This window comes from Crotalus tigris, unplaced genomic scaffold (genome assembly GCF_016545835.1).
Source record: "Crotalus tigris isolate CLP2741 ecotype Arizona unplaced genomic scaffold, ASM1654583v1 scf7180000018862.1388955, whole genome shotgun sequence".
In the NCBI taxonomy this organism is placed as follows: Eukaryota; Metazoa; Chordata; class Lepidosauria; order Squamata; family Viperidae; genus Crotalus; species Crotalus tigris.
Window position 1 is genome coordinate 657,179 of NW_024097242.1, and position 14,003 is coordinate 671,181.

The 14,003-nt window shown below is 39.1% G+C and overlaps 2 long non-coding RNA genes across 4 annotated transcripts in view; both read right to left on the bottom strand.

The window, feature by feature from the left end:
• Nucleotides 1–14,003, bottom strand: part of LOC120314197 — a 67,866-nt gene that overhangs the window by 43,769 nt on the left and 10,094 nt on the right. For 2 of the 3 annotated variants that reach the window (XR_005558369.1, XR_005558368.1), the window contains exon 1: nucleotides 2,896–2,960. The exons of the other annotated variant lie outside the window; for it this stretch is intronic. This is a non-coding gene — a long non-coding RNA (uncharacterized LOC120314197). Of the gene's footprint in view, nucleotides 1–2,895; nucleotides 2,961–14,003 lie in introns of those variants that run through there. 3 annotated transcript variants of the gene reach the window in all.
• LOC120314198 lies at nucleotides 3,159–5,117 on the bottom strand. Its single transcript, XR_005558371.1, has 3 exons — nucleotides 4,148–5,117; nucleotides 3,931–4,054; nucleotides 3,159–3,307 (listed from the first exon to the last, which is right to left on the bottom strand). It is a non-coding gene; the product is annotated as an uncharacterized LOC120314198 (long non-coding RNA).

Here is a 14,003-nt window from a genome sequence, read left to right on the forward strand (position 1 = left end):
GAAACTGATCTGCTGGCCAATTATTTCTTAGCTGTGGCTATAAGAGTCCACCCATTTGAGAAAATACTCTGTGTGCTCTTGCCCATCTAACAGTTCGAAAGCATGCAAATGGAGTAGATTAATAGGTATCACTTTGGTGGGAAGGTAATAATGTTCTGTGCACTTTTGACGTATAGCTATGCTGGCCACAAGACTATCAACAAGTCTTCAGACATAACTGGACAGGGAAACCTTTACCTTTACCTAATGCTATTTCCATAAGGGCATCTTTAAAATGACTTCTCTCCCTAGCACTGAAAAACACAACGGTGACACCAGCCAGTCAAGCTCAAATTGCTATCTTAGACTACCTTGTGAATCTGGACTTTTCAGCAGCAGCCATGGGGAGAGAGTCAGAAAAGAAAAGAAAGCAGTTATCGTGGTGTGATGGAAACCTCACTCCTTTCGTACATGTGGCAATGTTGCATGCAGATACAAAAGGATGAGGCTTTGAACACAATGCTGTGACCACTTTCTTGAGTTTTGGGAACCCCAGCCCAGCACTCTGTTTCTTCAATCTTGGGCCATTTGTTCAACCCAGCCTCCACTGGCAATGCTGAAAATTAAACAACCAAAATCTCACAACATGTAATGGGCTGTGAAAATAACATTGGAAGACAGCTAAAGCCTAAATAAAAGAAGTCTTGGCTCACAAAGGAAAAGGGGCATATGAAGCATGGCAGAAAGGATCCTCCTCAGTTTCCTGGAAAGTAAAAGTAAAGGAAGGGAGAATTGCTCCACTTGCAAGATTCTGTTACTGTAAATTTACAATAAGCTAGTGTTAGTACTCATAGTTTTGGCTTCTTGTCTGACTACCTCAAAGGACTGATACAACTCTATATGTCAAATTCATTCGTATTACACAGATCTACTTGCAGCATATATCTTGTTAGTGAACACATTACCTCTTCTTAGATTCTGTGACATCTACGCCAATCAACCTTCCTAACATAATTTCTCTTCAATGATTGTGGGAGGTTTTTTTGTCCCGATTGCTAATATAAGGCTTCCTTCAAGCAATTGTGGCCTCTGAACACTGCCAGATACAATGTGCAACTTTCTCGTGACATGTATGGATGCTGCATAGGAAAGGTGCACAATTCTTGTTCTATCTATGAGGGAGGTGAAACCCCTTGCTTCGTTCCATCAGATCTATCATGCTTACCTTTTGTTCATATTTTATGTGTTTTGTATTTTAATATAATTTCATTGATTGCTGTCAGCCAGTTGTGCAGAGCCGGAGGAGGAGGAGGAGGAGGAGGAGGAGGAGGAGGAGGAGGAGGAGGAGGAGGAGGAGGAGGAAGAGGAGAAATTTTGAACTAATAAAGCTTGCAAATCAGTCTTCCTCAGGCTAAAGAGGTTCAGATTGCAGTGGGTGGGCAAGCACTCATTCACTCAGACAGATCCTTCCCTGCTAGACAAACACATATTCCAGATGTTTGAGAAAACAGGTAGCAGAATTTAATACAGCTTCAAATACAAGCAGGTCTTCAGGTAGAAGAATTCACTGAGAACTTTAAAACCTGCAGAAGAAGGAAACCAAAAAAAAAAAAGGAAGAAAACAGGATTCTGGGTCAATTTAAAAGCCCAGATGGTGGAGGGAGAAGAAGAAGAAAGAAACAGCTTCTTCTGGTCCCACCCTTCAGAGAATTACAACCTTTGTGCTAAAGCAAAGAGAACAGAACAGCTGGGAAATTACCTGGAAAAGATCCAAGGAGAAACAACAGTTGGAAGGAGGAGAAAGCCAGACGACTGGAAAAAGCAAGATGGAGGCTGGCAACAAGAGAAGCAGAGTGCTAAACAAAGATCAAGTGAACAACCTGGCCCCCTGTGCCTTGTGGCAGCCCCTCAGATGCTGGAATGCTGCTATCATTGCCTTTTTTTTAGTTTTAATAAAATTCTTATTTAAATTGTAATTGTAATTATCCTTTGATTTTCAACTCCTCAAGAGGAAATGGGACTGCTGATCTCTATCCACATACTCCAAAGCTATAGTAGTCCTTGACTGACAACCACAATTCAGCCCAAAATTTCTGTTGCTAAGCAAGACAGTTGTTAAACAAGTTTTGCCCCATTTTGCTACCTTTCTTACCACAACTCTTAAGTGAATGGCTATTTAAATTAGTAGCATGGCTGTTAAGTGAATCTGATTCCCCATTGATTTTGCTTGACCAAAGGTCACAAAAAGTGATCACATGACCTCAGGACATTACAACGTGATTAATATGAGTCAGTTACCAAGCATCTGAATTTTGATCATGTGACTATGGAGATGCTGCAATGGTGGTAAGTGTGTAAAATGGTCATAATGGTCACTTTTTCAGTGGTTTTGTGTCTTTGAACAGTCACTAAAAAAACTGTTGTTAGGTTGAGGGCAACCTCTATGGGTTGGGTTTATGGCTCTTCTACTGCATGGGAAATTCTGGCATTTGTAGTTCAAATATGTCTTAAATGAGCAAGGTTGGGGAAAGAGTGGCCTAGATACTCAAACTTATGAAATTAAATGATTTCTTTTGTATTTAAGTAGCTAGCACATAAACAAAAGGAACAGTCAATTTCTAAGAATGAAAATGATTCATTCATTCTAAGAACTGTATTTCTCAGTATCGCAGTTATTTATTTTCTTCCTAGAAACCCACGTGATACCTACTTTAATGTAGCTTAATTAGGTTTTCTGGGAAATGTCATTTGCATTCACTTATATTTATAGTCACGATACTTAATTCACTGAAGTATAAAACACATCTGGTGTAAGGAAAAGAGCCTAGTTTTAAATACTAGAAAAAAACAAAGAGATCATTGTCGATTTTAGAAAAGGCAAGCACAACCACACTCTTCTGTGCATTAATGACTCACCTGTGGAGATGGTTACCAGCATCAAACTCCTGGGTGTGCAGTTAACAAGTAGGCTGGCTTGGTCGCTCAACAGGGAGACACTAGTGAAGTGGGCACAGCAGCATTTTCTGCATCGCATGAGAAAAGCACATCTTCTTTCCCCTGTCCTGACCACTTTCTACAGAGGGATGATTGAGAGCATCCTGTCATACAGCATCACAGTATGATTTGGAAGCATCATTGCTTCAGACAGGAAGGCGGTGCAGAGAGTGGTGAGGATGGCTGAAAAGATCACTGGCAGTTCCTTCCCTTCCATCCAGGACATAGCACAGAAGCGTTGCTTGAACAAGGTCCGTAAGATTGTTTGGGACACTACACATCCTCTTCACGATCTGTCTTCCTTATCACCTTCTGGAAGGAGGTTCCGTGATATCTGAAGCAGAACATCCAGATTCAGTCACAGTTTTGTTCCATACAGTATTAACCTTGTGAACTCTAAAACTTCCTCCTTCCGTTATGTATTCAAGATGGACAGTGATTAATATTTATATGTTACTTATATGTAAGGATGTAAGTCTATACATATGCTGTATTATGTATGTGTACACTTTGAGAGCAACTAAATTTCATTTTTAATGTGTGCCATTGTGCCGACAGTAAAAAATGACAATAAAGGTTATCTAATCTCTCTCTCTCTCTTTCTGTCTCTCTGTCTCTGTTCTCCCTCCCTCTCTCTCTCTCTCTCTCTCTCTCTCTCTCACACACACACACACAAACTGAATTCTGCTCTGCTACCTCATGCTGTGACACAAATTCAATAAAAATCATCACTCAGGATGTGTACCTGTGGGGGGAAGTCTTGACTTCAGTGTTTCTCAACTTTGGTAACTTTAAGATGCATGAACTTCAACTCCCAGAATTCCCCAACCAGGAAACATATGGCTCCAACTATTGCAAATGCTAGTCAAGCATTAATATTTTTGCCTTAGACAATAAGAGGCAGATTCAAAAATCAAAATAGTCAATTCTATACAAAGTGTTCTTTTGCCAACCCACCTTTCCTAAGATTGCAGGTATGAATATAGTCACAAGAACAGAGGGGTTATATAAGCAGGCAGTGGAACAAACATCTTGGTCTGTAGATATTTCTGGTGCACAATTCTTAGTTATGTTGGCTGGACTGCAAGAAATTATAGTTTCATCATTGGTCAATAGACGACAGCATTCAGCAAGCTCTTTTTCTCCCACATTGCTCACAAATACACACACTCACCCATCTGTGTCAATGTTCAGGGACTTCATCTTGCAGCTGCTACCTACTATTTGTTTTTCTGAATTATAGCTTTGAATCAGACCACAGATAAACAAAAGGGTGATATACAAGTTTGATTCTATCTCTCTGTTGATCTGATAGTCTGCAGGATTTTTCTCTTGCAGAATCCAAGTTGAGTCCTGTTTATACAAATCAGAAGGGAGAGACCTTCAGATGGGAATGCAGACCAGAATGCATCTGTCTGCCAGGTATACTCAGCACCTTTGCGTACCTCATGCCAGATAGTTAAACAAATGGTCATGGTTTTTTTGTAATAGTTCTGTTGCCAGAAAACATAATACCTACTTCCCAGATGACAAGAAGCCACCGCCTAAAAGATAAAGGGAACTGGTTGACAAATCTACCCAGGCAGGAGGTTGTTTTTTTTTTTCAATTTTTTTCTCAGGCCAGTTGCCATTCGAGAATTGTACTCCACAATGGGCTCAGTTTGCACATTTAACACAGTTAAATAAATCATTTCTTATATAAAAGCAAGCCAATATTCTAAATTTGAACCACAGAGTTCATAAACTAAGCATTAGAGCATGTTTTGCACCACACACCAGCAAGTTTTTGGAAAAGTGTGGCATGTAAGCATGAGTACTGGTGCCTTCAATCAGCATCTCCTATTCCATCCTAATAGGCTTAGCTGGTGACATGAAGGGAATTTGAAAAGGAACACAAGGAAACAGATCCTATAGGATGAATCCTAGAAGGGCAATCCTGTCAGGCACAGACAGGAAAGTCTTCTGGGTTGCCAAGTGAGGAAGTGGATTCAAAAGGCTTGCCGAACCATGGGAGAGGCAGGATTATTGGCCCATGAAGCATTTTACTACATTAGTACAGTAGTGGCCAAAATTGTGGAAACCTTTTGGGAATAGTGTATGGTAGAAATGCCACCTTTGGTTAAGTTTCCACCAATTTTTCTTCTAATTTTGTTTATAACTGTAGCCTTGTTCACTTAATAATACTATTTTACATCGCTTTCTGGGCGACCAGTCAACTCTTTGCACCATTACTTCAATTTTATTATGTTTTACAAGCTCACTAAATGAAAGAACACAAAAAAAACCCCAACCAACTTGATAGAGATCACATAACACATTGACAAATGTCCTCCTCTCAGCTTCAATACATGACATCAATAACTGAATCCTACTGTGATCTGATTGGCTCATTGCCAAAACAAGATGACACCTGATTGGCTCTCTAAACACTCATGCTCATTGGCTACAATCAGATGAAGGAAAACTACCTGATATCAACCTAAACAAGTTGTGCTTCCTTTTTCTGGTTATTTGGCTGTAACTTTTCATAGAATACACTACAGATAATTGAACAAACTTTGTTGCATTACATTCTTGATTAAATTATCTTTCCATTGATATATAATTTTATGGTACTCCTCCCAAAAAAAGTGGTGTTATTAGCCATCACACCTCAGAAATACACTTTTCCTAAAAGGTTTCCACAATTTTGGCCACTACTGTACATAATGTATAATCTCAGTTTTTCCCTATCCAGTCTGAACAGCAGAAATAGGCTCAGTGATCCTTGGGCTATTGGATAGAAGGAATGGCAGATTCCCTATCGTGCATATTATTATCCTCTGCTGCAGAGGCTGCGTGATTAAAAATCAATTATGCGATGACTTCGGGAAGAGTTATAACCCTAACTGCTCCATTTCTTCTGCATTTCACATTATTATAGATATCTGTGTTTGCAACTGCAGAGATGCAAAGATAAATAGGGCAACAGTTTCTAATTTTATAATTAGATTGTCTAATTGCAGCCTTTCAAATCTCTGATTCACAGAATGTACCAATTACTCCTTAAAAAAAACAGTGGGGTCACTATGTTTTACATGAGTATGGTATGGTGCAAAAGGTGGGGGGAGGGGTACCACTAATCATCACAGTGTTGTTAGCTGCAGGGCCATCTCTTCATCATGTAGGTCTTACTGCAGGCACCTTGTCTAATATGTGGTTTGTTGCCCAGAAGTAATTTACACCAAAGGCAGAACTGCAATCTTTATGGTGTTTCCATGGTTGCATTCTTTTCTTAATAGGACATAACAAGAATCAGTTTGGCGTAGTGATTAAGGCATCAGACTAGAAACTGGGAGATTGTGAGTTCTAGTCTTGTCTTAGGCATAAAGCGGGGGGGGGGGGTTGACTTTGGGCCAGTCACTTTCTCTCAGCCCTAGGAAGGAGACAATCGCAAACCTCTTCTGAAAAACCTTGCCAAGAAAACTGCAGGGACTTGTCCAAGCAGTCTCTGAGAATCAGACACGATTGAACAGAAGGAAAAGAAAGGGGATATGACAATGTTCTGACAACATGGCAGTGGTGTTTAAGAAGATTCAGAAAGTGGTGGAATATTCAAAGAATTTTTAGAAGAAGGATAAAATTTATTCCACAATTGTTTTTGTTAGGTATTGTTTCTGATTGTGATAGTAAAGAGACTATATTGATGTTAAATTTAATTACAGCGGCCAGGTTGTTAGTAGGGCAATGTTGGAAGAAGGAATCTTTGCCTACTTTGCAAGAGTGGTTTTTAAAAGTTTCTTATTTGGCGGAAATGGCAAAGATTTCGGCTTTCTTGAAAGATCAATCGCAAGAGAAATACCTCCTGGTATGGAAAAAATGGATAGATTTCATACAATATAAGTTGGATATAAAAAAATATTATTTAGTTTTTGAATAATTTATATTTAAACTTTAAGATATTTCATAGATATTTTTTTTAACTTTTTTTTATTTTTCTTTTTTTTATTTGAATTTTTCTGTTTCTTTTTTTCTTTCTTCTTGTATCCTTTTTATATATTGCTGTTAACTATTTTATAAGTTGTTTAATTAATGTACTTAGATTTGCTTATGGTTTACATGTGTTTTAAGATTTTTTTAAAAAAAATTTTTAATTAAGCCTGTATTCAGCTCTGGGAAGGTCGGGGGAGGGTAGGGGAGGGTTGGGAGGGTTTGGGGAAGGGAATTTCTTTTTGTAAAACTTAAAAATTTTCAATAAAAAAAAAAAGAAGATTCAGAAACAAGTGTCCAGCACATTTGGCCTGATTGCTGGCAGTAGCTGAAAAGCAGAAAAAATGGCTCCTAGCCTTGTTCCTGTTTTGAATACATTTAATTTCTTATGGCCTGAACTCATTCTATTACATTATGCTCTATCACTTCTTTCTCTCTCCCACTTCCCAGAAAGGGAAAATAGAAAAATATATGAATGTTTCTCATACATTTTGCTCCCTTGTTTGCCATGCCAGATTTTTCTCTTAGAAGAAACTTAGGCCTTGCCAGACAGAGAAAAGAAGGGGAAAAAAACAGTATTCTCAGTTTTTTCCCCATTAATTTTCCACTTCAGACTACCATAGTGCTGTGCCCTTGGGGCGGGGAGGGGGGGAGGTTTTCAAGCACATCAAAATGCTCTCCTCTCTATATTATTTAGAATTGTTAAAAACCCTCCCCTTACTTTTCTAATCACCTTTGATCTGAGGTACAATGATTTTTTTTCACCCTTGGCAGCTTGATGACCTGGTGATCTTTCATTATAGTAGCAGCCATATCTGACCTACTTAGCTTTTTTTTTTAGATCAACCCAATTTACTAAAGCACGTTCACTTAGAATTGTTGCACTGTCCTAGTTCCCATTTAGGCCTGCCTTAGATTGCAGCTGTAGAATAATGTAATGCTACATTTAACATTCACAACTTCTCTGTTTCAGATAAAACAGCAATCAGCTGAAATGTACAATTCTATAGAACACCTCCTCTCCCAAAAAAACCCTTCAACTTAATTTGTAAATTAAATTTCATCTTGTTTCACACTTCATTATATATTTATTATTCCGTTATTCCTCTGTCAAAGAAATGTATTTTATCTGCATAACCATCCTTAAAGGAAATACACCAAGAGACACTGCTTGGTTCAAGATTCCCAAGCAAGCTTTATAGCAGTGCAATTATTTGAAACTGAATCTCCAAAATCTTCATCCTGTAATCATTACATCAGAATGAGTAGTAGCTCTGAGGAGGAACATCTGATTCATATGCAGTTAGCTCCATTATTTCCAGAAAGGATCTGCCTAAAGCCATGAAAATAATTGATAGTCAGCATAGATAATATTGGGCTACACAGACAAGTAACCTGAACTCAACCAAATGTAGCATCTAATTGTCCAGGTATCACATTGGAATCTGCTCTGTTCTTTCAAATTGCCTGGGATCAGATATAATGCTATCTAACTGGCGCAGCAGTTAGAGTGCAGTACTGGAGGCCACTTTAGCTGACTGTGTTCAGCAGGTCAGCGGTTCAAATCTCACCGGCTCAAGGTTGACTCAGCCTTCCATCCTTCCGGGGTAGATAAAATGAGGACCCAGATTGTTGGGGGCAATGTAAATATATATATACATTGCTTACTGGTGTACACTGCTTAGAGAGTGCTTGCACTTAAAGCGGTATATAAGTCTCATAAATAAATAAATAAATATATTTAACTTAACAACGGTTTGTTAAATAATCTCCCATTGGCTAGGTGTTTTCAAAACATAATGCCATTCTTCCCTAATCTTGGCATCCTTCAGATGTATGGACCAACTCCAGAATCCTCAGCAATATCAAGGCTGGACTAGAAATTGTGGGAGTTGACATCCAGATCTCTGGAGAGCACCCAGGATTAAGAAAGCTGCACTGTCATAAACAAGGCTTACAAACTACAAGCACATTTTGGTTTAACGTGTGAATCAAGCTGCTGATGAATATTCTTCTCCTTCAAATGTATTTTTACAGCCTGTCCATAAAATATTACCTCATCCATTCCATAAACTATAGAGGAACAAGAGGCATTGCAACCATTCATTTGGTTGATTCCAGCTGAAAAATTCCTCTGATGCACTAAATTTTAAGACTGGAGCTGTCCTTGGTACTGCAAGTATTTTAAAAAAAACAACCACACGTACACTTTTCCTGCAATATGCAGACTTTTCTCAAAAGGAATATTGAGGTATGAAAGTTCTGCTAATCTGCAAAGAAGTCTGAATCAATTGCATTTAAAAGCCTCCTGTGAAGTCAGAGCAACTTGCTACTGCTTTCTACTGTGCCCCTGAGTCATCACCCATCACTGTTTCCTTCTATTCAGTTCTCACTGGCTGTGTAAAGAGCGGCCACATCTGGTTTTGATTAATTGCTGTTTTTTCTCCCCAAATACAAAGATTCTAAAAGATTCATCCACCACACCTGATGCCACTCTCTGCCTTCCTTCCAGTTAGGGAGGGAATGGAAATGTAAAAACAAAGGAACCAGCTCAAGCAAGTTCTTATCTCTAAACTTACAAAGAAAAAGAAAAGTTGGTGTCTCAAGGATCAGTCTGGAAGTTAAGTCATGCCAACTTGACTTATTTTCTTGTTGGTTCGTGATGTTTCGCTGCTCGTCCAAAAAGTCTCATCAGTCCAAGAAAATTAGTTAGGCAGAAAGTTCCTGGAATGTATCAACTCCTTCTGCACTGACCTCAGGAGTTTCCTTCCCAAAGCATGTGGCAATATGTCAATGAAGATTCTGATGACTCTTTGCCTAACTAACTTGCTCCAACTGATGAAGCTGCTTCAATGAACAGTGAAGTTTCAAGCCAATAAGAAAATAAGTCCAGTTGCTATAAGTCAAGTTTCAGATAACTTTATCTGGATGACTGGGAATGTCCATCGACTCAGTGATCAATGTTTTCCAGAGCATTCCCCAGTTCCCAACTTTACATTCCAACAGAATACGAATCTTCTTCAAATTTGCCACGAACTATGGTTAACCGGCAATCTATTCTCTCCTTGCACCAACATTTTTCTGACCTGCTATCAACACTAAGTTAAACAGATAGCATTTGGGGGGGGGGGAGTGGATGGCTCAAGGAGAAAGTGTGGAAATGTTGAGTCAAAGTTTCCAGAAAAGGATGTGTGGTGAAATCAGCTGCTGAGTTTACTCAGTGTTGATACAAAGCTATTCTGCATACTGTCAGACAGGGGTCTTCAAACTTGGCCCTTTTATGATTGTGGACTTCAACTCATGCTGGCTGAGGAATTCTGGTGGTTGAAATCCACAAGTCATAAAAGTTTGAAGACCCCTGCTCTCAGGGATGTTCTATTCTACTAAAAAGATTCAATAAAAAGCCTAAAGAAGCTTCATTTTTTGAAACAAATATCTGAATTTAGCACCAGAAAAGCTAGCGTTGCCATTGCATTTCTGATCTTTATTCAGCTTCTTCTTCTCTTATTTCCAGGATTACGTTTCCAATGTATTTTTTTTAACACTTCTTAGTCATAGTTGGCAAAATACATACAATTGTTTATAAAATTGCCTTAAAACCCATTACAACAGATGATATTAGATGCCTTAAAACCCATTCTACATATGATATTAGATCTTCATGTTTTCAACAAACCAGAAGTCTAAAATCTAACCCTGGGAAAACTACGCCACATCTCTGGTATGAGACAATGATTTATACTTTACATTTTATTTAACTGTTCCATAATGGTGTCCTCCCTTATTATATTCCTTTGCCCAGACATACTTTACATTGTTCTTATCTGCACAACTGATCCTGTGCCAAGAATCTTGTATGCCATTATTAAGAACCAGAAAAACAAGTTCTTTTATGTATCTTCCAGCCTACCTTATGCAAGAAAACAAATCTTTACAAAGTAAAACAAAAAAAACCCCATAAAATACTATAAGCTCCAATTCTGGAAGTTCTGAGTGGCTTATAATAAACCAATGCAGAGTAAAATAAAAATCTCCACTTGGAGATATGTGATAATCAGCTGGTCCCAAATAGGCACTTTTTCACAGCTTTTTGAAATCTTGTAAATACAAGGGGGTCCAAATATCCGGGAGTAAACTGTTCAAGCAACAGTTGTATGTCCAAGTGGACCCTGCAGGTTACAAGCCTTCAGGCAAATGCATCCTGGTGTCAGGCCAAGTCACGGGACAGAAAAGGCCTTAGTTACACCTAAGCATGATCTCTGGTGAGAGCAAGATGGGGGTATGTATCCATCCTTGCTCTCCATGACCTCTTGGCAGCTTTCAATCCCATTGACCATGATATTCTGTTGGGCCAGCTATGGAGTTTGGGGCTGGATAGCAAGTATTTCAGTGGTTTAGCTCCTTTCTCCAAGGCTGATCCCAACTGGTATTAATAGGGAGCAATAGGTCCAGCTCACAGCCACTCCTTGGTGGGATGCCACAGGGCTCAGTACTTCCTCCTCTCCTTTTTATCATCTACATGAAATCGCTGGGTGAGATCATCCATCACCAGAGGCCGAGATAACATCAGTATACTAATGATACACAGCTTGGTGTGTCCAAGCATTGCTGTGGCTGCCCTTTTTTCAGTGCCTGGAGGCTATATAGATCTGGATGGGTAACAGCAAACTTCAGATGAATTCAGACAAGATGGAATAGCTGTGAGTGTAAGAGGCCTTAGGATCCAGTTGTTTATCATCGTTAACTCGGGATGGGGTCGCATTATCCCAGACAGATCCAGTGTGCATCTTGGGGGTCCTCCTTGACTCACAATTCCTGCTCAAAGAGCAGGTGACAGTCATGGCTCTGAGGGCCTTTGCTCAGCTTTGTGTTATGCACCAGTTGTGTCTCTTGCCTGGATTGTGAGGCCCTGTTCATGGTCACTTATGCCCTAGAAAATTCTCAGTAGATAACTGCACTGCACTCTACATGGGGCTATTCTTTCTGCAAGTCCACCAGATATGAAAATAAGTAGCATCCAAATTACCACATCTCCAACATTTGGGCTATAAATTAGGATATACAAGACAACTTTTTAGGATCCAGATGCCATCTATAAAACATTTTATAAAAATTTTCTCTTAAATTTTGGGCCTGGGTAAATTTTACATTTCTAACCCAAATTACCTCCCACATATCCAATGGAATCGGTTCTTGAATATTTTGGGCCCATTTTACCATACAATCTTTAACTAAATCCATTTCTGAATCCAATTCTATTAAAGCATTATAAATTCTCTTTATATGTGCTTGGTTTTGATCTTTAATCTGTTTTACCAAATTCTCATCCATTGAAGTAATACCAACCTTTTGATCTAACTTCCACTAGCCAACAATTGATTATACTGAAACCAAGATTGTACAATATTTTCTTGCTTTAACTCAACTAACGGTTTTAATTGCCAATCATTCCCTACCAATCTAAGTAGTTCCTTATAAGAAATCCTATCCAAATTCACACCCATAGATACCCCCTCTATCGCGTGTCCAGGAATCCCCCAGATTGGTATTTTATAATTTAACTTATAATAATACTTTTTCCAGACACGCAATAAAGCACTTCTTAAAATATGAGATTTAAAAGCTTGGTCAACTTTTTTGTTATAAATTAAGTATGCATATAATAAATCCCATCCCTCAAGATAAAGTATACTTTTATTTGTTAAATTAAGCCAATCACTAACCAGTGTTAAAACCACCGCATCATAGTATAATTTCAAATTAGGCGCCTTAAGTCCTCCTCTTTCCCGTACGTCTTGTAAGATCTTAAGTTTAATTCTTGGTTTTTTCCCCGCCCAAATAAATTTATTAATACCCTTCTGCCATTCATCCAAATTGGCATCTTTTTTAAAATTGGCAGCTGATGCAGAATGTAGCAGTATGCACAGTCCCTAGAGCTGCATATATAACACCTCTATTGTGCAAGCTGCATTGGTTACCATTTGTTTCCAGATCCAATTCAAGGTGTTGGCTGTCATTTTTAAAGCCCTATATAGCATGGGTCCAGGGTTATCTGAGGAGCCATCTCTCTCCAATGGGACTATCCCATCCCACTCATGCTATCAAAGAGGCCTGCTATGGATCCCATTTACTAAGGAATTCCAGCAGATGGTTTCAAGGAGAAGAGGCTTTTCTGCTGTGGCTCCATCCTTGTGGAACACTGTATCACTGGAGGTGAGCACTGATCCCAGCTTTTTGGCCTTCCAGAAGGGAATCAAAATCTGGTTTTTCCAGTTGGCCTGGAGCCCCCGGGGGGGAGGGGGGGCTCACCAAAAGAGGTGGCTGACAAGATAAGGACACCTCATCCCCATTCCACGTCACTTAGTTTTGGTTTCATTATAGTTTTTAAAATCATAATCAATGTAGTTTTAATATTTTAATATTTTACTTAGTTTCCTACTTATTTTATAACCTGTAAACTGCCCACAGTCACCTTACAGGAGAGATGGGCAGCGTAAAAATGTAATAAATAAAATAAAAATAAACAAACCCCATCCAGAGCTAAAGATGGGATATATTCAAAATCAATTAGCTTTCAACTCCAAAACACATTCCATCTTACTGGGATTAAGCTTAAACCCAACAGCCTCCAAACATTAAGTTAGGACCTGCCCACCTCCTGCCCAGGTCAAGGACATAGAGAAGCAGGTATCCTTTGCATGCTGATGATACCTCAACCAGTGTCAGAGATTTCATAAAATGTGCATGTGTGTGTGTATGCGTGCGAGAGAGAGAGAGAGAGAGAGAGAGAGAGAGAGAGAGAGAGAGAGAGAGAGACCCCAACAGAAGGACTTGATCTTTCTTTCCCACTAACTGGCCATTTAGGATGAATCATTGCAAAGTAATATCTCACACCCACCCAATCCTCAGCCAGCCCACAATGATACGATGGGTGATGATGGTAGTAATCACAGTATCCTTATTTCAATCATCCACCAGCGTTAAATCATATTCAGTGATGAAATTAAAGCTCTCTCATTGTGATACTTAGTCTAGTCACCACACTGTGAGAAATGACTCAA